General features: G+C 42.4%; 1 protein-coding gene across 2 annotated transcripts in view; it reads left to right on the forward strand.

The window, feature by feature from the left end:
• Nucleotides 1–6,781: 6,781 nt before the first annotated feature.
• The window catches only part of LOC115370348 (calpain-5-like), a 49,177-nt gene continuing 33,149 nt past the window's right edge, over nt 6,782–22,809 (forward strand). Inside the window, exon 1 of one of the 2 annotated variants that reach the window (XM_030067335.1) lies at nt 6,782–6,900. The gene's annotated coding sequence lies outside the window, so the exon portion shown is untranslated. Of the gene's footprint in view, nt 6,901–17,497; nt 17,669–22,809 lie in introns of those variants that run through there. The other variant, XM_030067334.1, reaches the window with a different exon arrangement.

A 22,809-nucleotide genomic window follows, 5' to 3' on the forward strand; every position in this document is an offset into this window, starting at 1 on the left:
AACACAGACGTGAGAATGACAGCACATTGCACACTGGAGAGCTGTGACTTGAGCCCCTCTCCTTTTGTGCCCCTCCCTTCACCTGTTGATCTCCAAGTCACATTAAGATGTTTAACGGTCTATACCTGATGTTTTACTTTCAACAGATTTGTATTTCATTTTGGACAGTGCACATTAAAAATACATGTCTGTCAATGTGTCAAAGGCTTTTCTCACCCGCAGCCCCTGGCCAGGTGTTACATAGGTTTCCTAAAACTGAAGATGCTGGGTGGGTGTGTATGGACATTATTTAGGCACCAGGACTTAATAAAGCAAGGAGACAATAAGGTGCATAAATGCATGAATGCAGCAACACTAATGGCCGTGGAAGGTGCAGGAGTAAGCAGGGCCAGCAGGGGGAGCTGGACTGAGGACAGCAGGGAGACAGAGCCGGGCTGCCAAACTACAGACAGGAGCCACATCTATGCAGCAACACACACACACACACACACACACACACACACACACCATCACCCACTCACACACTCAGATGAGAAAAGGTTAGCAACACAGAACACCTGCAGATAGAGACCAAAGAGAAGAAGAAGAAGAAGAGAGACTGTGGAGGAACATCTAGAGCAGCAGAGACTAAACTAAACGAAGACAGGAGAGACTGAGCCTCCCTCAGAGTTGATGTACAGTACACTGTATGTAGTTGAATTGTGTGACGTCCTCTTTGATTGGATTAAAAATGTAAATATTCCTCTTCTAATCTTGTTTTATGTTTGTGTACGACAGAGCCGCGGAGGGGCCATAGAGAGAAAAATAAAACACACCAGGCCTCGTTTTACTACATTGTGCGCTAGAAATGTTTGAGTGAGAAGCTGCGAACCAAACACAATTTGCTTCGCTTTTTGAATAAATGAGTTTTGTATAACTGTAGTCCTCCTTACAATCCGGTAGTAGTAAGAGAGTAGTAACATGGAAGGGCGGGAGGGAGTAATTCCACCTTGGGCACCAACATAGGCAGAGCCGCCACTGCTTTTATGCATAATGGTTCTGTCCAGTGGTAAAACTATTCTGGTTTGAAGTAATTGATATTTTCAAAATGATATTAAATATTAACATTCCTCAATGTCCTGTTGTAGGCCTATGCGTGCTGGGAAGTAGAGTGGAAAATATACATGTAAGAATGACTCAGCGTATCATCGCTCTAGCTTTTCTGTCTGTGAAGAGTCTTCTGAACTGGAAGATGAAAGCCAGACTGCTGCAATATACACAATTGGCTGAAGGACCTTTTAGACCTACTGTCAATGGAAAATGCAACCTCAGTGCTTAAAGACAATGAAACTGAGCAAGGTGCTCCATAGACTGTCATGAGAGAACACTTAAACAATAGCACAATAACCTGACCTGAAGTGTCTGACTCATGATTTTGTTGAACTGAACTGATTTAAAGAATAATGTTGAAGGATCTGCCTAACGTGATGATGCACTGGCACCATCATCTCCGACGTTTATCTGTACCAACCTTAGCAGCGGAGTGACGAGGACGCAGTGGTTTTGTTATTAATGAGCAGTGAAACAGAGACGTTTCATATCCACACAGCTTTATCTCTCAGCAGCTTTACTGCTCATGCACTTAAAGCTGCAGCAATCAATGCATTACGGGAGAGGAGTCGTACCTGATTGATTGATTGTTTTATTGATTTATTGATTATAATTGGATTGCTTGACTTATTTTGTATGATTATGTTAGGAATTGCTGTTTGTACTGATTGCACTTTCCCCGTCATGCATGGCCGTTGCTTCTGACGTTGTTGATGTTGTGCCAGTATACACTGTATTCTCTTAAACCTTTTATGTCTTTATGTTTTCTATGTCTTGTATGTTTTAAATGTTGTTCACTGCTTGCTGCAACAACAATCACCTTACAGGGACACAAATAAATTTGAACTTGAACTTGAACTTGTACTACTTTATACCGCTAGGGGGCGGTGTCATAAGTGAGAGAGTAGGAAAGGCAAGATGGCTCTTACTGAAAGTGCAATACTATGCCGCCACTGAGAACTATGTTTGTTTTACTGCTGGCCTGCTGAAGTAAACAGGGCTTGTTGAACACCCTGGCTAGTTTTATTCATGAGCCCACATTCCACTTTGAGATGGTTCAAAATACAAGGCATAACACTGTGCACATCATAGAATTTAAGATGCATCAAGTAATCAATCAATCAAGTAAAAAAAAAATTATATATATATATATATGTATATATATATATATATATATATATATATATATATATATATATGTAACCAACAAATTGAACCATAACTGATAGTTTACGTCACACTCACAGTTGAAAGTGTTTGAGCTTCTAATTCTACAAAAATCACAACAGATAGTTTTTTTTTTTTTTTTTTTTTTTTTTTTAGTAGGGAAAAGGTAAGGGAAAATGGTTGGGGTGGGGGGATTGGAAATTGATGTAGGTGTGTGTGCAGGCGTGTGTGTGTGTGTGTGTGTGTGTGTGTGTGTGTGCAAGGGAAAATGGTTGGGGTGGGGGGATTGGAAATTGATGTAGGTGTGTGTGTGCAGGTGTGTGTGCAGGTGTGTGTGTGTGTGTGTGTGTGTGTGTGTGCGTGCGTGCGTGCACAGACGTTAGGCTGTTAATCATCTGTGCGGGAGGAGAAGCAGGCTCTGAAGGGCCTGGTGATCCTCCTCCAGAATCTCTTGGCTGCACCCGGTTGTTTCTTTTTCTCCAGCTCGACGATCCTCTCCAACATGTTGGCTTCCTTCTTGGCCCACTCCTCCTGTTGTTCTTGCTGGGCGTGCTCAAAGTGCTCTCTGGCCTTGAGGAGGGAGGTTTTCTCCTCCTGGAGCTGCACCACTTGCTTCTGCAGCTGTGTCTTCTCCTCACTGAGGACGGCCCTCTCTTTGTTGTCAGCCAGGAGTTTGTCCTGAATGGTCTGGACGTTTCTCTTCTCCTGGTCGAGGGCGTCCTCCAGCTCTTTGGCTTTGAGCACAGCGTTCCTCTCACTCAGGTCCTTCTCCATGACCTGGATCTGGAGGTTGAGGATGGTTTCTTTAGAGGTGGCTGCGTCTTTGATGTTTTCGGCTTTCTGTATGAGGGCCATTTCTTTGAGTTGGGTCATTGAACGGCGAAGCGCCTCCAACTCCTCCTCACAAGCCTTCATCTTAATGGCCTGCTGGTTGACAACATGGAGAGCTCCTTCAAGCTCAAGCTGGAGCTCTTCCATGCTCCTCCCAGCGGCCTGGCTGTTACTGCAGCCACCGTCCTCCTGGGCTTGCTGTCCTCCAGCGCTTGGCTCTTGGATTTCTGCTGGGGCTGCTGGCTGTTGGAGAGGAGGGGGAGAAGATGGGATGTCCCGCTCAGCGACCTTGCAGAGATCGTCCTGCTGAGCGATGTTCTGCTCTGCAGCGATCTCGCAGGCGCCGTTCTTTTCCTCCAGAGCCACGTTCACCCTCGCTGCTGGTCTGTCGAGTGCGACGTCCTTGAGCGCTTTGGCAAACACAGACACAGCTTTTCTGTGAAGGTGAACGTGGTCAAACAGGTCCTCTGCCGTCAGAGAGGGGTGACAGACCACGTGGACATTTTGCAGTTTGTTGCAATCTGCCACGATGCTCTGATTCACCCGCTCAATGATCTGTGGGTCCACGTCTGTCCTTGGCAGCAGAGTGGACACCACGATCTTGGACGCAGGGAAATTGCGCCGAGCCCTTCTGATGACACCCCTGAAAGAGCTTGCCACATGATCCTGTTGTTTCACCAGGTCGTCTGTGCCTGTGTGGATCAGGATGTGGCTCGGTGAGCCAAGGCAAGTCTCAGACAGGATGTCCAGGGCTACTTTGATGTTTGGACACCATCTTCTCTCCACCCTGTGTGAGGGAAAAAGCCTGTCTTCCTGAAGGAATTTCCCGTTGGAATCAATCAGGAAGACAATGTCCGGCGTCGCGTCCTCGGGCTGGGTGCTGTCTTCAGGCCGGGTGGTGCCGTCGAGCTGGGTCGGGTGTTCGGGCTGAGCGGTCAGAGCCAGCTGCGTCTGCTTTTTGGCAGGCGTCACTGGGACTCTGCATCCCTCAGGCCTGGGGTTTGACACCGTCACCAGGATCTCAGCTGGGGTTTTGGGCTGTCGGAGGCGGGGCTGGGGCCCGCACGCTTTGTCCTCACGCGCAGGGCCTGCAGGGCGCCTCTGGCCCTTGGGTGTTGGACCCCCTGCTTTGGGCTGGTGGTTCTGGTGGTGTGGAGGTGGAGTCTTGTGTTTCTCGGGCTCCATCGTGGATGAGGAGTTTGTGAGTGAGAGCCTGTACGAACCGCTGACAGTTTTTACCAACTCTGTCTTTGTGACGTCATGGAGACATGCACGCCACGTCATAACCTATGGTATTATGGTAGTACGTCATGGTATCACATCATAGAATCCCGCGTAAGTTGTCACCTGGCAGCATGAGAATTTTTTATTTATTTATTTATTTTTTTCCAGCAATAGAAACAATACTGTGTGCTGACGGGGCTCCATTTTTCTTTATTTCCTGCACAGATAATTTCTAGTTTTTGTTGGACGCAGACAGAGGAGGAGCCGCCATAACTTACACACATGATGAGAGGAGTGTTACGTGCTGATGGCCGCCTGCTTTTCTCAACACAGGCTTCACTGACTTTGACTTCAACAAGGTAACTCATTATTTTGCAGTCGCACATTAACTGAGCCCAGTTTTCACATGTAAAGTTCCCCGTGTGCGTCAGTTAATGGACGGAGGGAAGATGTTGCGCATAATATCACCAAAATAAACTGTTTGCACATAAAAGATTGATAGATTTCGCTGCCTGTAAACATGTAGTCTCTCTCTCTCTCTCTCTCTCTCTCTCTCTCTCTCTCTCTCTCTCTCTCTCTCTCTCTTTCTCTCTCTCTCTCTCTCTCCTCTCTCTCTCTCTCTCTCTCTGTGTGTGTGTGTGTGTGTGTGTGTGTGGTGAGACTTCTAAGCAGCACGGCAGACAGCACCATGGACAGCGCCTCAGCGCACCTAAAACTGGCTCGTCTCCCAAAATCCACCGAAACCAAACCTGATTTATCAGAAAACGGATCAATAAAGTCAACAGAAAACACAAGCATCGCGTCGGTGTAATATAACACATGTCCTGACTGTTAGAAATCTTTCTGGCATCAGTAGATTCAGCAGAAATCAGCGCTATATTATGTGTGTATGTTCGGTTTGAATTGCGGGTGTGAATAGAGACAAACCGGGACAATGTGGTGGTGAATGTTGAAAACAGGGACATTTCAGTGTTTTAAAGATATTTGTCGGGACTCGGGACACCCAGCTCGAAACGGGGAGGTGATATACATGTGTGCTGAAAATGGATCTGAAAAGTAAACCAGTAACATCCCCAATCTGAAATCTTTATTTACAAAACAATGTGACATCATCAGGACAAAGACTGCTGCACAATTCAAATCAACAAAACAGAGTCTGGAGCAACATGACAGAGATAAAATCAAGCGAGCCACATCACTGGAAGTGATCCAGAGGGAAGCTCGTATTGCTTGTTGATGGCTTGATCAGATGTTTTTCACTGGCGATTGGAACAAGTGCTGGACTCCTGGTTATGTAACCACCTACTCGACTAGTAAAACACTACTGTCTCACGACTAAATCAGTACAAAATGATCTTGCTGATTTCAGACAGAACAGAAAAAACAAACTATTTCAATCCATCACTTGAATCTGGCAGTTCCTCCTGAATCCACAGGGTGGCAGTATAGCCTTGCTGAGCTCAATATGGCATCACAGGGAATATAGTTTGTTTATTTTTGTTGATGTGGGCTGTTGTTTCATTGTTAAACAACAAAATTATATTTCAACTCGCCATGTAAAAGACAGAAAAGCAAGCACAGCTTTCACTGGTTCTATGAATCTGTGTGTGCAGTGGCCTGAGTGTGACATTGTATTATATTGACATGTTTGTCACACACTTGTTGTGTGTGTGTATGTGTGTGTGAACGAGCTCATGGCATCTTCACCACTGCTCCATTAGAGAAAGGAGACTTTCTGCTGGAATACAGAGGTGAACTAACAAGCAAGCAGGAATGTGAGAGGAGGCAGAGATTTTACCACGAGCACCTAAAGGTGTTCATGTTCGAGCTCCATTTCAGTGGAAATCTGTGGTGGTGTGTCTTATGTCTGTGTTTAGTCAGAATGAAACTATGTTTGCTGAACATGTTGAAATTATTAACCTAGGATTGTTAAGTCAGGCTGATTTACACTGCCTTACACTCCCCAAGTATATGAGTTGTTTTGAAGTTGTTGTTTGTGTTTTTGTAGCAGCAAAAGAGGACGGGTCACTTGGCAGACTTTTAAATGACGACCATATAAAGCTTCATTTGGAGATGAGGTACTTCATTGTGCAAGGGAGGCCCCTTTTTGTGTTTGCTTGCTTTAGGAGACATAAGTCCAGGAGAGGAGATCACCTGTAATTATGGCGACTCAGACTGGCCATGGAGATGCGCGGTGGTCAAAATTTTACTTGGTGAAATTTATACTTCTGATAAAGGAAATCACAGGAAATTTCATGTACGTAAATCCTGTATGTTATTCCTTTAGCTTCAGTATGAACATGATTTTTATAGCATCAAAATTCTTAATCACACAAAAAAACAACTTCACTGCCACATCTACATATCAAAGACACTGATTTTATTAGGACATGTATTTTTACTGAACCTCACCGGTCTGATGTTTGTTATTAAAATCTTCAGAGACCTGGAGGAAAGTCTTCAGAGGGGCAGCAGGTCGAGAGACCCACATCAGAGCCTCCTGGCAGTAATCAGAAGGCATCAGAAAGTGGGTGGCAGAAACAGACTTCTGCAGGTGCATCAGCTGGTTTGTTCTAAAGCATTGAAAAGGTAAGTTTAATGTGTTCCATGATTGACATGGAATGACTGGAGCTGTCTCGACCTGGTGACGTCAGCAGTCAGTCGTCACTGTACCAGGTTACAAAAACACACCGCACCTTGCTTGTATCTGTCCAAGTATCACATTGTCAAAACCTAACATTTGTCTGGACTGCGACTTCATTTAAAAACTGACCTTTTTGACCGCAGTTCCTTGAACCACCTGTAGCCAATATGAATAGGAAGTTATGAATATGCACAATAAAGATTTCGAACTTCACAGTTCAATATTCAACATAACAACAGTTTTTGAAGCTCAGTACCAAGCACAAAACATCACAAGCAACTCACAGAAAATATGTCAACCCAAAATCATACACCCCTCTTCCAGTTTATGGAAAGCAGTCCATGTGGGTACATCAAATGTGTGTGTTGGTGTGTGTGTGTGGTGTATTACTGGGCAGAGTTCTTTAAGTTCTTTAGGTAAGGAGTGAGGCAGAGGCTTGGCTGCAGTTCAGTTCAGTTCCTGTAGCTCACCATCAACCTGGCCTGTGTATAAGACAGGACCATTCATTCATGTATGTTCATTGTGTACACATCATCATTTTCCCTTTCACCACATACATACTCATTGCTTAATGAGTATCATATTCACCTGTATAACAAAAACACAGGATACATTTTAACTAAAGTGCATAAATAACAAGAAGGGGCACTGAACAGCTTTTCATGTGAGTTTTACAATTACCATTTCCTTGATGAAACTGGGTGAAGTGACGCTGAAGCCAGTGGGAGCGACTCTGATGACAGTTGCACTGCAGCTCCACAGTGTGGCGCTGTGGAGCCTGTGGCTGCTGACGCTACAGTCACAGAGCAGGTCTGTGACACTGGAGGTGTTGGTGGGTTACATCACTTCATGCTGTGTTTCTGTTTTATTTATGAACAGGGTGTGTGCAGGTCCTTAAAGTGTCTGGTACTCAAGTCATTAAATCGTCTTGAATTTGAATCTGAGGTCTTAATTTCAACATAAAAATAACTGATTTCAGTTATCCATCTCTGAATTTGTCAAAAAAATTTAATCAAAAGTTATTTGTTAAGTTATTCATTAAGCGGCATTGCACAATCAATAATCAATTTTGGGCCCCATGAAAAATAGTAATAATAAAAAAAATAAAAAATAATAATTTTATATTAGTTTTTACTTTTTTGGGGGGGCCCCTGTCAGGCAAGGGCCCTTGGAATTGTCCTAACTTTTCCCCCATATACGGCGCCCCTGGCTGGAGCACACCCGCTCCCACCGTGCCAGAGTGGGGGAAGTGTACTGTATTCAAGCACGGAACAGAGCGCTCACACTGGTCAAATAATCAGGATTTTAGGGGCAAACGTGCTTGGGCACAGCACAAACTTGGTAATGTGAGTAGCCTCTAACTCATTCATTTCATTGGATAATATGCCAATTGACTGAAAGATTCTTCTGATTGGCTGGGCCTCTTGTAAAAGTGGCCCACACACACACACACAGACACACACAAACCAGAAAATAAAATCACAAGTGGATTTTCTCAGGCTAGACAGATAGATCACAGATAAACAGAACCGTTTTTAGTCAAAAGTAAAAAAGGCTCTTGATGAGCACTTGATGAGACATGAGAAATCGGAGGTGTAGTGTGAGAGCGTGTGAAGCCAATCAAATGAGTGAGTCTCACGGCCAATGCGTGAGAGTTGGCAGCTCTGTGTAAATGAACCGAATTCAGTTTCTACTCACTCTCATACACGACACTGACATGCACATGAGAAACTAGAGTATTCACCTCAGCATCTGCACAGAGAAATCCACAAATATCTTGAAGAAACAGTCATTTTAACATATAAAGAGACACCATACCACCACCCCTCCCTGTTGTTGCACCACACACACACACACACACACACACACACACACACACACACATACACACACACACACAAACCAGAAAATAAAAGGTTAGGATTTAAAACTAAAGTGATCAAATAAAAGCATAAGCCTAACCCTAACAGGCTGAAATACATGAATAAATGTCTAAATAATTAAACCCACCTTACAACTTGTGTTACCCCCCACAGGAAATCTTTCTTGGCTCTACACTTATTATATTAAAATATAATTTTCTGGAGGTTTAACTTGCTCGGGTCAAACTGACCACAACTGAAACTTTTTTTTGGTAAAGTTAAAGGTAACAGGAGGGTTAATTTTATGAAAAAATATGTTAAATTATGACCTTGAATAAGTCTTCATAACAAGTCGGCTTCATAACAAGTGATGTGCATCTGAAACAAGTTAATAAGTGGCAAATATGTACAACACATATAGTTTAAATGTATGAAATGCTTGTGCAGGAGGGGGGCAGTACATGGAAATTCAACAAGTGCCTCCCGCCTCACCTCACAATCGGCCAATGTGTTTTTACAATATCTTTCTCATATTCAGTGAAGCCATGCAAAATTTTCCTCAAAGTTCATACATGTGAGGGCTGGCATCTACTCAGGGAGCAGCGCCGCCTGTAGGTCGGGTGAGAGAGCTCCCTGACTTTCTGAGCCCAGGTGAGGCCAGGTAAGGCATGTCTCTGTCTGAGGCCTGGCAGCTACGGATGGGATTTGAAAACCGATTCTTGTTAAGAACCGGTTCTCAGTGGTCCAAATCATCGGACTCGTTTGCCAAAGTGCTTAACGATTCCACTATTGAGTCCGCTGCGCATGCGCTACGACGTCATACGCACGCTGCGTTGCTATAGAGACAGCATAGGGTCGAAGCAGAGGCGTTCAAAAGTTTGGTTATACCAGAGCCCATCTACGACGAGCCTTGCCACTCTCCATTAACCCCCATTGTATCAAACTTGGTTGCAGTTCCACCCTAATTCCACTGGGGGTGATCGCGGGCGAGTGCAGAATGAATGGGGCTCTATGGAGCTAGAAGGCTAAATTTGTCTCTTACTCCTGTTTATGGTTGAAAAATCGCAAATACTGTTGTAGTTTCTGAAAGTTCAATATGGATTATAAGTTAAAAGTGAAATTAGCGAGAACTTATATCCTTTCAGTTTCCTACAGTTTGGGCTGTTGTTGGCCATAACACGCTAGCATTTGCTAATGAATGCTGATTGGTCAGTGACGGACTTGCGGCTGTTTACGACGAGGGATCCCACTTGATGGCACCCGAAGACCAAGAGAAACGAGAAACCCCACTCTTAAGGAGGACTTTTCCATCAAAATTGAGATTTGTGTGTACAGAGAATGTCTAATATAGCACAGGCGGGCTCTCTCGAGTGTCTCCGTCTGCTCTCTGGAGACGGGCTCTGGAAATCGCCGTAAAGCAGCACCTCTCAATGTGTGACGTCATCACACTTTTTGAACGGCTTTTTAGAACATATCAGGTGAACTTAAAAAATCCAATATTCAGCTGAGTGTATTTTTTTACCCCCCCCCCCTTTTTGAAAACAGTATTCAAATTACTTGACAAAAAATTATTTCCAGAGAAAAGTGGATTTTCAGGGGTGCAGCCCCATAGACTCCCATTCAGAGACCTGGGAGTCAGACGGGAGTGCCACTTCTCCCTGTATTAGAGATTCTCTGGTTATACTTAAAGCGGAAAGACAACAACAGAGCCACTTGCAACGCTTGCAAAACTTCTATTTCAACAAAGGGAGGAAGTGCTAGCAGCATGCAGAAACATTTGTCCACACAGCAGGCAATTAATTTGCAAGAATGTCACATTTTCAATACGCTCTGGAGTGACAGTAACGCTAATGAATCTCAACCAAGCAGCAGCAAGAGTGCAGCTAAAGCTAGCGTGGCTAAAGCTAGCATTGTCTAGTAACATGTTAAACTGTTATTTTTCTACATTAGGATTCCTGACTTGGTTGTATTTGTCACTCCTGGACTGGTTTTATTTTTGGCAGCTCAGCTCATGGAACGAGCATTGTCTAGTAACATGTTAAAGTGTTATCGGATTTTATTTGAATTTCAGATTTTTTTTTTTTAAATGACAGTTTTGTTTTGGGGTTCAAGGGAGAAGAGTTTTTTTTTTGTTGTTTTTACTTATGCTTTAGGTTTGTTTAAGGTTATTTTATAATAATTTAATTATACGTACTTTATATACTGTAGGGCTGGGTATCAGTCAGCAGAATAACCCATGTTGTATCAGAACTTCTCCAGTCAAATGCTACTTGCATCTGATCCTTCTGTACCCTGATTGAGAAAAAAATTACTATTTGTCTACTGTTTCGTCCAGTTATTTAATAAATATTTCAATAATTTGAACACACAAATGTAGTTGTGTAAAAGTCATTTGGATGGACAGGAGACAGTGGTGGCATTTTAACAACACAATGATATACAAGAAAGTTCATATATATAAACCAATTTGTACTTTTTTTTCTTCTCCTTGCCCAGTGAGATTTGATAAGAGAATCGTTAAAGAATCGAATCGATAAGCGGATTCAATCATGGAACAGGAATCGCTAAAATCTTATTAAATCCCATCCCTACTGGCAGCTGCAGGGAGGACTGCTTTGTTTGTGCAGGTAAGGCAGATTTGGAGAGTGGTTGTATTAGTCTAGTTGGAAAGGGGGGTCCACGCGCATAGGGTGGGTTTTTTATCGGGACCTGCTTTTTCTAAATCCTTGAAGGGTGTATTTTAAGAATCTGCCAGGTACCAAGCTGAAATAATGTCCCATGGGGTTCATTTTTAACCCTTTCTTACAAAACCCTGGTTCAAAATTCGAAAATGGAAAACATAGAAAATAGCATAACTTTTGAACCATACATGCTACAGGAACAAATGAACACATTTTTCCATACAATTTGGACCCAGGGAATCCATTAAAATGGTTATTATTAAGATTCAAGTACATTTTGACTCCATTTCAGGACAAAAACTACAAAAAACTAGGCGAAAATCATTAGATGACATCTATATTTCTCTGTTTACTAAATATTTTGGGTGGATTTTTCTTGCCAATTATTTTTTCTCAATCCTTGAAGGGTGCACTTTAAGATTTTGCCAGGGACCAGGCTGAAGTAATGTCCCATGGGGTTCATTTTGAACACTTTTTACAAAACCCTGGTACAAAATCCGAAAATGGAAAAAATAGAAAATAGCATATCTTTTGAACCATACATGCTACAGGGACAAATGAACACATTTTTCCATACAATTTGGACCCAGGGAATCCATTAAAATGGTTATTATTAAGATTCAAGTACATTTTGACTCCATTTCAGGACAAAAACTACAAAAAAAATAGGCGAAAATCGTCAGATCACATCTATATTTCTCTGTTTACTAAATATTTTGGGTGCATTTTTCTTGCCAATTATTTTTTCTCAATCCTTGAAGGGTGCACTTTAAGATTCTGCCAGGTACCAGGCTGAAGTAATGTCCCATGGGGTTCATTTTGAACCCTTTCTTACACATATCTTAACCAAACCCGAAATAGAAAAAGTAGAGAGCAGCATAACTTTTGAAGTGCTCATCATAAAGAGACAAATGAACACAGTTTTCCATACAAGTTTGACCAAAGGAATGCATTAAAATGGTTATTAGAAAGATTCAAGCCCATCTTGACTCCATTTCTGGACAAAAATCACACAAAAACAAAAATGAGCCAAAAGGATCATTTTTGGCTATAGGGCCATCGCAGATTTGTCCCGTGGTAACCGTGGCTACCATTTTTCCAAACGGCTGCCACCTGCTGTGATTTTACCTGTAACTCAGGTTCTAGAACACCTAGGGTCTTGATCCTGGTGGCTAATCCTACATTTTCAAGGATGAGGAATACAGTGGTACTATATTCAACACGCTAGCAACTACCTAACTACATATTTCTGGCATTCAGTTAATTAAATAATAGTAAAAAACATCAAAATATTTATTTTGGTAGAGTATACCATGGTGGAAAAAAGTTTTCGGACACCCTTAAAATTTTACACAATCTCAAATATTATCATGAAATATTTGTGGAAAAATCTTTTTTGTGTTTCAAAAGGTGTGGCTCCATTAGACAGATACAAACAAATACAAATTATATTTTTTTGTTTATTGTCTACACAAAAAACTAACAAAAATAAATTGAATCTTTATCTTCAGGCGTGTTTCCTGCGTTAGGTTCCTGGTTTTAGCCATTTTTGTGTCTGAAGAACTTTCAAATGTGCTGGCTTTATATAGACACCAAGCTTGGCAACAAAAATTGTGTCTTTTAATAAAAAGAACGACCTTCATCACTGGTACCAAAATGACCCAATACTCAAAATTTCTTATGTATTTTTATGGAACCAATCCATTTTAAGTTTTTAATGGCTTTTTTAGGATTTGTTTAGTATTTTGGCTGTGACTGTACTAAAAGAAATTGCACTAGAAGACTTAAGAGTGATTTGTTAATGCAATATTTGAACAATTGCATGGGGTGTCCGAAAACTTTTTTTCCACCACTGTACTGTACATGTTTTCTAAGATGTTGACAGATGAAATGCATGTGTGTTTATGGCAATGGCCAAAGTGGAACTATACAGCAGTACAGAGACAGGATACCATTTAGCCTAAAGGCATTTTTAATAAAGCTAAAGAGGAAAGAAAGTGTGACAACACAAAGTTGCGTTTGATGACACAGTCCACCACAGTAGCAAAGGGCAGTGCACTGAAGTGCTGCCTTGGCACATTTGCATCTTCTGCAACGCCCCTTTTTGCAACCACAGTGGAGGAGGTCGCAACATGCCAGGCTTGCTTCTGGTCGTGTGATCCAGTGAACTTCCCATCCACCTGTCAGAATCAGAATCAACCTTGTTGTCACATGACACATTTTACAGGTTTTTTATTACATTACTTTATTACATTTTACAAGTGGGTTAAATTATTCATTCATTCATTCATTGACCTGCCTGTGTCCTTCCTCTTCCATCCCCACTCACCTGGGGAGGGGAGTTCAAGTACTGCAACCACGGCCTGTCCCTGTGCTGATTACCTGTTTCTCAGAGGCAAGGGATGTAACACAAGTTGCCAGGAGGGAGAACGGCTCAGTTTTGTTCTCATCAATGCGTAGATACTCCGGCCAATTTCCAGGAATGCCACTGGATGGCTCAGCCAACCAGCCAAAGCCCATTAACAATCCCACCAAGAGAAAATAACACCCTCTAATTAGCTGGCCTCCAGTCCAAGAAAAATCCAAGTCTCAACAACAAATATCATCCCTGCAGAATGACTGTTCCTTGTTCTCAAGGCTCTATATTGCATCACAGACACATGATGGAAATCAGGATGAGTTCTTTGAGCATGAAAACCAGGCATGTCCAACAGCACTGTCACAAATGGGCAAGCTGAGAACTGGTACCAAGTCAGACTTGGTGGGCTGTTTGATGGACCTGGTTCCTTCACATGAAAATGCATCCATTCCCACTGTCCAGGTCATCATTCTTGATGGGGCTGCTATCGTGAACATGCTGCGACCTGGTGCTGCAAAGATATTTTCAGATTATGCACAGCACGTGTTCTTGCCATACATCCAGTCCAGTCTCAGCTGGAGCATGTCTGCAAAGTTGATGTTGTGTGGGATGAACTTCAGCACTCATCATGCTTAGGTTGTCTGTACTCAGCCCCGAGATACATCAGGTCTTGCACCATGCACACATGAGGAGGTTGAAACACGCATCATACTACACCTGGAAGATGCTGTGAAGGAACGGTATGACAACCTCCCTATATACACCGTTGACACAGATGTGCTGGTACTGGCAGTGACGGCAGCCCAATGCCTCAACATTGCTCAGCTGTGGGTTGCCTTTGGAGCTGGGAATAGTTCCCGGCATTTAGCAGTTCATGAGATGGTGAGGGCATTAGGCTCAGATCGATGTGAAGCCTTGCCAAGATGTTCCTTGCCTTTACCGGTTGTGACACTGTGTCATCATTTGGAGGCAGGGGCAAGAAGACGACATGGGACACATGGAAGAACTTCAGTGATGTGACTCGTGCCCTCTGTGCCTTGGCTACTACACCAGACACCGTAGATGACTTTATGGAGCCTCTTGAGCGATTTGTGGTATTGCTGAATGACCGCACTAGCAGCTAGGAATCACAGAAGCAGCTGTTCACCCAAAAAGGTACAACGACTGATGGACTCCCCCCTTTTTGCAACCCTGTGGTTGCAAAAAGGGGCGTTGTGGAAGATGCAAATGTGCCGAGGCAGCACTTCAGTGCACTGCCCTTTGCTACTGTGGTGGACTGTGTCATCAAACGCAACTTTGTGTTGTCACACTTTCTTTCCTCTTTGGCTTTGTTAAATATGCCTTTAGGCTAAATGGTATCCTGTCTCTGTACTGCTGTATACTTCCACTTTGGCCATTGCCATAAACACACATGCATTTCATGGCATATCTGTCAACATCTTAGAAAACATGTACAATATACTAAACCAAAATAGATATTTTGATGGTTTTTACTATTATTTAATTAACTGAATGCCAGAAATATGTAGTTAGGTAGTTGCTAGCATGTAGAATATAATACCACTGTATTCCTCATCCTTGAAAATGTAGGATTAGCCACCAGGATCAAGACCCTAGGTGGTCTAGAACTTGAGTTACAGGTAAAATCACAGCAGGTTGCAGCCGTTTGGAAAAATGGTAGCCACGGTTACCACGGGACAAATCTGCGATGGCCCTATAGCCAAAAATGATCCTTTTGGCTCATTTTTGTTTTTGTGTGATTTTTGTCCAGAAATGGAGTCAAGATGGGCTTGAATCTTTCTAATAACCATTTTAATGCATTCCTTTGGTCAAACTTGTATGGAAAACTGTGTTCATTTGTCTCTTTATGATGAGCACTTCAAAAGTTATGCTGCTCTCTACTTTTTCTATTTCGGGTTTGGTTAAGATATGTGTAAGAAAGGGTTCAAAATGAACCCCATGGGACATTACTTCAGCCTGGTACCTGGCAGAATCTTAAAGTGCACCCTTCAAGGATTGAGAAAAAATAATTGGCAAGAAAAATGCACCCAAAATATTTAGTAAACAGAGAAATATAGATGTGATCTGACGATTTTCGCCTATTTTTTTTGTAGTTTTTGTCCTGAAATGGAGTCAAAATGTACTTGAATCTTAATAATAACCATTTTAATGGATTCCCTGGGTCCAAATTGTATGGAAAAATGTGTTCATTTGTCCCTGTAGCATGTATGGTTCAAAAGATATGCTATTTTCTATTTTTTCCATTTTCGGATTTTGTACCAGGGTTTTGTAAAAAGTGTTCAAAATGAACCCCATGGGACATTACTTCAGCCTGGTCCCTGGCAAAATCTTAAAGTGCACCCTTCAAGGATTGAGAAAAAATAATTGGCAAGAAAAATCCACCCAAAATATTTAGTAAACAGAGAAATATAGATGTCATCTAATGATTTTCGCCTAGTTTTTTGTAGTTTTTGTCCTGAAATGGAGTCAAAATGTACTTGAATCTTAATAATAACCATTTTAATGGATTCCCTGGGTCCAAATTGTATGGAAAAATGTGTTCATTTGTTCCTGTAGCATGTATGGTTCAAAAGTTATGCTATTTTCTATGTTTTCCATTTTCGAATTTTGAACCAGGGTTTTGTAAGAAAGGGTTAAAAATGAACCCCATGGGACATTATTTCAGCTTGGTACCTGGCAGATTCTTAAAATACACCCTTCAAGGATTTAGAAAAAGCAGGTCCCGATAAAAAACCCACCCTATGCGCGTGGACCCCCCTTTCCAACTAGACTATATGGTTTTAGTGGGCATCTTGTATGTGGAGTGTGGTGCGGCCTGGTCACTTTAATTTGCTGGGTTTGCCTTTCACTGCAGGTTGCAGTGGAGTTGCTGTGATAGAGAGCACCTGTGGTGGTCTCTCCTGGGTCTGCGATGGACCCTCAGTTACTAACTCAGTTACTTTTTAGTAGAAGTAGCTTGTAACTATAATTGATTACTTTTTCAATGTAACGTGCCCAACACTGTTCATAGCTGATCTGGTGCAACATCAGGTTCAACAGTCAGGCTCTCCTCAGTAGATGGCTTAAATACCCTTCTGTCGGCGCAGTGGCACAAGCAAAACAGTTTTGAATCTCGCCCTGACAAATTGCCATATTACAAAGGGAAAAAAGCTCAAACTAACACTGAAACTAATAAAAACTGTGATGAAACTGGGCATTTTCAAAAATAAAAACTATAGCAAACACGCTTTAGAGAATAATTGTAACTAAAATTAAACTGAGAACAAAACGTCGAAAAGAACAAAAAAAAAAAAAAAAAAAAAAAAAAAAAAGCAAAACTATTAGAGAACAGTTGCCCTGCACATGAACTGCAACCCGGGGCCAGCAGCGGCTCCCGCTCCGCGCGGCGCTTACAGAATTTCCGAACTGCACTTGAAGGCAACACGAGCTTCAGCCTCGCTCAAGCCTTTTCAGTTGAAGTGGGCAGGGTGTCGAGCTCCTCCTCTGGCCGTGTGTGTGAGTGTGTGTGTGTGTGTGAGTGTGTGTGTGTGTGTGTGTGTGTGTGTGTGTGAGAGAGAGAGAGAGAGAGAGAGAGAGAGAGAGAGAGAGAGAGAGAGAGAGAGAGAGAGAGAGAGAGAGTTTATGTGGTCGGCTGCTCTGCTCCGTGTGTCGTGAAACCGAAACCTCCGCTCATCACCGAGCAGACAGCGGCGGAAGAGGCGAACACACAGCGGAAAACAGCGCAACCCTCCCGGGAGAAGAGCAGCGTCGCCGCCGGGGAGCCTGCCGCCTTGCTGAACTCCAAGTCCAGGTAAAGTCTGATTACAGCCGCTGATGAGAAGCTGCTTCCTCTGCCGTGCAGTGACAACAACTCTGCTGGAAATCTGCCTCACCGAGCCAGCGGCGCCCAGTTTGGTTCACTCATGACCAGTCGCGTTTATAATAATAATAATAATAATAATAATAAACTGCAAAACGAAACGACAAAATTCAAAGAACTACTTTTTCATTGGTGCCGCGGCGCGTAAAGACGAGAGAGAAAGTTAGAGCAGAAAACATGATTCACTGATTTAACTTTTTCAATACAGCATACACGACTAGAACAGAGCAGAACAGACTTCAAGAGTTTTAGGACTGAAATCTTTTGCTCGCATCTTGTTCATAGTTTTCTTCTTCATCCCGACTCCCACACGCTCCTGTCAAGGTAACCGAGGGAGTGTGAGGGTGACTTCCGGTTACGTGCTTCAAAATAACACCCACGTCATTTGTTTGTGTTTGAAAGCTCTGCTTTGATTGTAGAAACTTTCCTCCAAGGACTGGGAACTTTTTGAGGAACTGTGTGTTTCCACCGCAGGGACCAGCGTCTAAATAATGTTCTGTTATTTTACCTCAATACACAGCTGGTAGCACTCAAGGCTCGTAAGCAGACTGGGACACGGCCTCTGACGCTGTGGGAGCTGTGGGATAATGTAACTGGGCTGTGATGCTGAAGTGTTAATGCAGACAATGTTAGAAACATTCATTGTACCTTGACATGTCAACATGAAGCTTCTCAAGAAATCATATGACAGACTGACAACAAAGTATAGGCCTTACTGAACATTATCAGCCCCCCACCCCCCCACCCCCAGACCCTCTGTCACTCACCTGTCCCCCTTCCTGGCACTACGTCTACCTGACCACGTAGACACAGGTGTTTGCTGCCGCTGTCCAGGAAAACAGTCTCCATACAGCCAGGACTCTCTCAACTAGTGAGTGTTAAAATATGTTAAATAGCTTGATACTTCACAACCTTTTAGTTCCTTGAACAACAGTCCCTGAGTGATATGGGTGAAAACACATCTGTAGTTTGAGTTCACAGTTAGTTTTATTCCATAATTACAAAAATGGTTTTACATTTAGTGTTACATGTGATAAAGACTATGTTTAACATTTTAGTGTTAAGCTTAATAGCCTAACGTAAAAGTTATTTTTTTCAGTGGGACATTTGGATTGTTTCATCAGTAAAAAAATGTGGGTACATTCATAAAATATGAAGACAGAATACTCTAGAACAGGGGTCGGCAACCTTTTTGACATGGAGTGCCAGTTTGAAATTCTCTTGTCAATGAGTGTGCCGTAATCAACAGTAGGCTAAAACAAAGTTAAATTACGGTATGACACAAATACAAAAACATTTCCAACACACCTGCACACACACGCATCTTTTAACCCCGCTTTTTGCTGATGTCTGACATTTTCTGCCATTTCATCGACACGTCGCTGAACACCTCTTGCTGACGTGGGGAATGTCCTTGATTCTTGACTTGAGTGTTTCTTTGTTTGGCAAGTTTTCAAAAAGCACACCTGAGCAACTGAGAAAAGCCTCCTTAATATATTCTCCATCGGTGAACGGCTTTCCATGCTTAGCAATGCAATGAGCAATGCGATAACTAGCTTCAGTCGCATGATTTTTAGCAGTGGCGAGGTCTTTGAGGGTGCTGGCTTGTTTTCCACACCCGGACACAGCGTGTTTAATCGACTTTATCTGCTTGGTCTTTGAAAGGTTACCGACACCTGCTCTAGAATATATGTGGCATTGTCAAAATAATAACACCAATAACCACATAAGTAATGCAAATACAAACAATTGTGCTGTTAAATAAAAACATGCAGTCAACATTCCAATTCTGTGCTGCTTAATATATAAATCTTTATTGCAGACTAAATGTCCATATATAATAACAACATACATAAAAAGAGAAAAACAAAAAGATACAAGATGCAGTACTGTGCATATTAAAAGACATGCAGACTGTTGTTCCAGTGTCGTCTCAGCTTTGAAGTGAAACGATAGCAGCTCTTTAGAGGGTTGACCAGAGCCTCTAGTATAAAATTCTCAGACTTGTCCTGTCGACACATAAATCCATACATCAGTTGCCTCAATAGTGCCTCACAGGTAGACCCACCTGAAGATACAAACAATTGACTGGCACTATGTCACCTAGGTATCCGGAGCAGCAATCTCAAAGCATCATTGTATGCTACTTTCAGCCTCTGCATACTCCTTTTCTTGTAATTAAACCACAATTGAGCAGTGTACAGCGGCATGACATAAGATGTGAACAGGGAACGTTTTACAGAATCTGAACACATAGAAAACCTCCTTAGCAGCATATTGGCCTGAGAGTAAATTTTACAACGCTGCCGATAAATATCTTTGTCATCTGTCCAGTCGTTACATAAAACATGACCCAAGTATTTTATTTCTTCACATATGCCAAATGTTAAATGTTGTGTTGTTATTCCAAGTGACAAATTATGAAACAGACTCTTATTTTGAAGGCAATGCGACCCAATTTCCGGTGGTATTTTGACTCTTTGGCTGACTTGATGTGACTTCTTCTGTAAAATGTATTTGCCAGTCTGGTTCAGCAGAGTAAAAATAAAGTGTTCTGGCAGGGATCCAGTTTAAGTCAAACATGTTTAGGAAAAACCCTGCAGTTTGGACATGTCGCATATTACGAAATAGAGCAAGCATTTTTTTTTGTTTTTTGTTTTTTGTTTTTTGTTACAAATGAAGGGATCTGTTGTGCAGTTGTCACACATTTGCCTTGCCATGTCTGTTACTGCCCAGGAAACACCCACATGAAACCACACCCTGTTTGGCTGGTAGCTCCTCTGCTCCTGCTGCTCTGCTCTGTAGGCGGCCCTGTGTGGCTGCAGATAACAGGCCTCCTGATGCCCTGCAAAGCTCTCACATCATTCAAGTCACTTTAATTTGGATGAAAACATGAAAAAAAAGGAAAGAAGCGTCACCAAGCACCATATTCATATCCTGATTGTGCATAAACAAGCAACTAAAAAGTGAACAGTGTGGTGCATTTTAAAGCCTAATGGTGTGTATGTCGTTTCTGTGGGGAAAAAACAAAATGGTCCTCCTACAAGTGAGTAATGATGCAGCAGATATCCATAAAGAAGAGCTGAAGCTGTCGTCACTGACAGCAGATTGACAGGAACAGGTGACTCTCAGCCGCTGGGATCCTTCTTAGCATAACTCCACAGACGTGTTCAAGACGTCGCTGTTTTCCTTCATGGGCTAACAGTGCCCACTTTGACAGAGTTTCAATTGAATGTTGTGAAGTCGAGAAGTTGCATGTGTGGTTGTAGTCTGCGTGTTTCATTTAAGCCTCCTGGGATCCTTTCTTGCCCTCTTGAGTCTAAATTCTGCCTAAATCCACACCAAACCTTAACGTGTTATCACTGAAATGCGCTATGTATAGCATTTTAGCATTATCACATAAATTTGGAGATATTAATGCAGTGAGTGTGAATGAACAAGACCGTCACAGAGAGAACTGTCAGCCTCAGTATGGAATATTATGAATCACTAGGGTGGTTTTCATCTGAAGTCCGGTGGATTGCTTTATGGCCTGGCTCCTCCTGAGCAAACAGAGGTCAGAGCTTCTGGCAGCAGCAGGAGACGGTGGAGCGAGTGATCGGCCAACAGGACAATCTCTCCCAACATGTTTACCAGCTTAAGTAAAGACAAACAGAAGATAAACAGCAGGGAAAGGGAGGGAGGAAAAGTAGTGCGACCCTCCCTAGTAGCAAGGTTTACGGGCAATGTGGTCTTAATTTTGAGCAACATTATCACTAATAATTAGGTGATTGATCAACTAATCTGTGCTCAAGAGGTTTCCTGTGCAGTAACACAGCTACAGCCTACACAGTACACGGTACACTGACTTTTTTTGTCGCTGTTCACTCATGACATGTTTTATGAAATTGACAAGACATAAATGTTTCTCTGCACCTACTGGCCATGCATAATTAGTCAGAGCTGAACTCAAGGAGGTGAATGAAGTGAAGTGTTGGTGCTCAGGGGTGTGCTCGCATGGTAAACTGTGTCCCGCTGCCGTGTCCTGGGGCCTAACTCTTCCCCTGGAGCTCATGCTCTCCCTCTCTGCTGTTTCCACACAGAGCGAGCAGCACAATAACACTGACAGGTCATCTGAGGTTACGGGTCAGGAACTTACTCAGCTTTTAGCAGTGTGAAAATATGCCTTTCAATATACTAATCAAACAAGGTTGCATGTACTTTATAAGATACTAAAAATGTTCTTCTGTAAATGTAAAACTGATATTCTAAACCTCAGCCAAGTGGCGGCACATGTATTGAAATAGAGCAAATCTCGAGCAGCAGCATCTTAGTTTTTAGAAAAAATGTTTCTTGTTTGTTGAAAAATCTAAAATATTAACAAAAACGCCTCCATACAATATTGTAGTTTATATCGCAGGTGTGATTCAGCAAAATAATGGCAACATGTTTACTTGTCAGTATTGTACAGACATACCCATAATGCTCTAATGCCCCAGTCCAGCATGTGCAGCAATACACACTGAGGTTACCTTCTGTCATCCTGCTGCTGACAGAGTGTGTATCCTGCCACTAACTGAAAAAAGAGAAGTGATGGGACGGAGCCGTAGCCGTGCGATTGATGTGTGTGGTGTCAGTAACAAGTCACCACACATGCTGAGTGTGTTTGTAAAGGTGACACACACACAGCAAACAGCCAACAAGAGCGCATTAACAAGTACAGTGTTTAAAGATAACAGGTTAATGAATGCACACATACAAACACATTATTAAATTTATTAATATCAGGAAATGAGTCATTAGATAGATCCTTAAAAACTTTGATCCTGTACTACTAAGGCCACTGGAGTCACATGTGTAATATGTGTGACCAAAATCTTGACATATGATCACTGTATATTGACAATTTAGTTTCTGTCTTAAAACTAGAAAGTCCAAGTGACCGTGAAAACTGTAAGTAGCTTCGGTAAGGATGCAGCCTCCTCTGACTTCTCAGTGGCCTTAATTTTGTCCCTTACCCTGCACCGTATCAGAGGGCCATTTCTCCAGATCTATGGTGGATCGCCATGAATCTTGGTGAAAGCATCCTGTTG

Source organism: Myripristis murdjan, chromosome 13, assembly GCF_902150065.1.
Source record: "Myripristis murdjan chromosome 13, fMyrMur1.1, whole genome shotgun sequence".
NCBI lineage: Eukaryota > Metazoa > Chordata > Actinopteri > Holocentriformes > Holocentridae > Myripristis > Myripristis murdjan.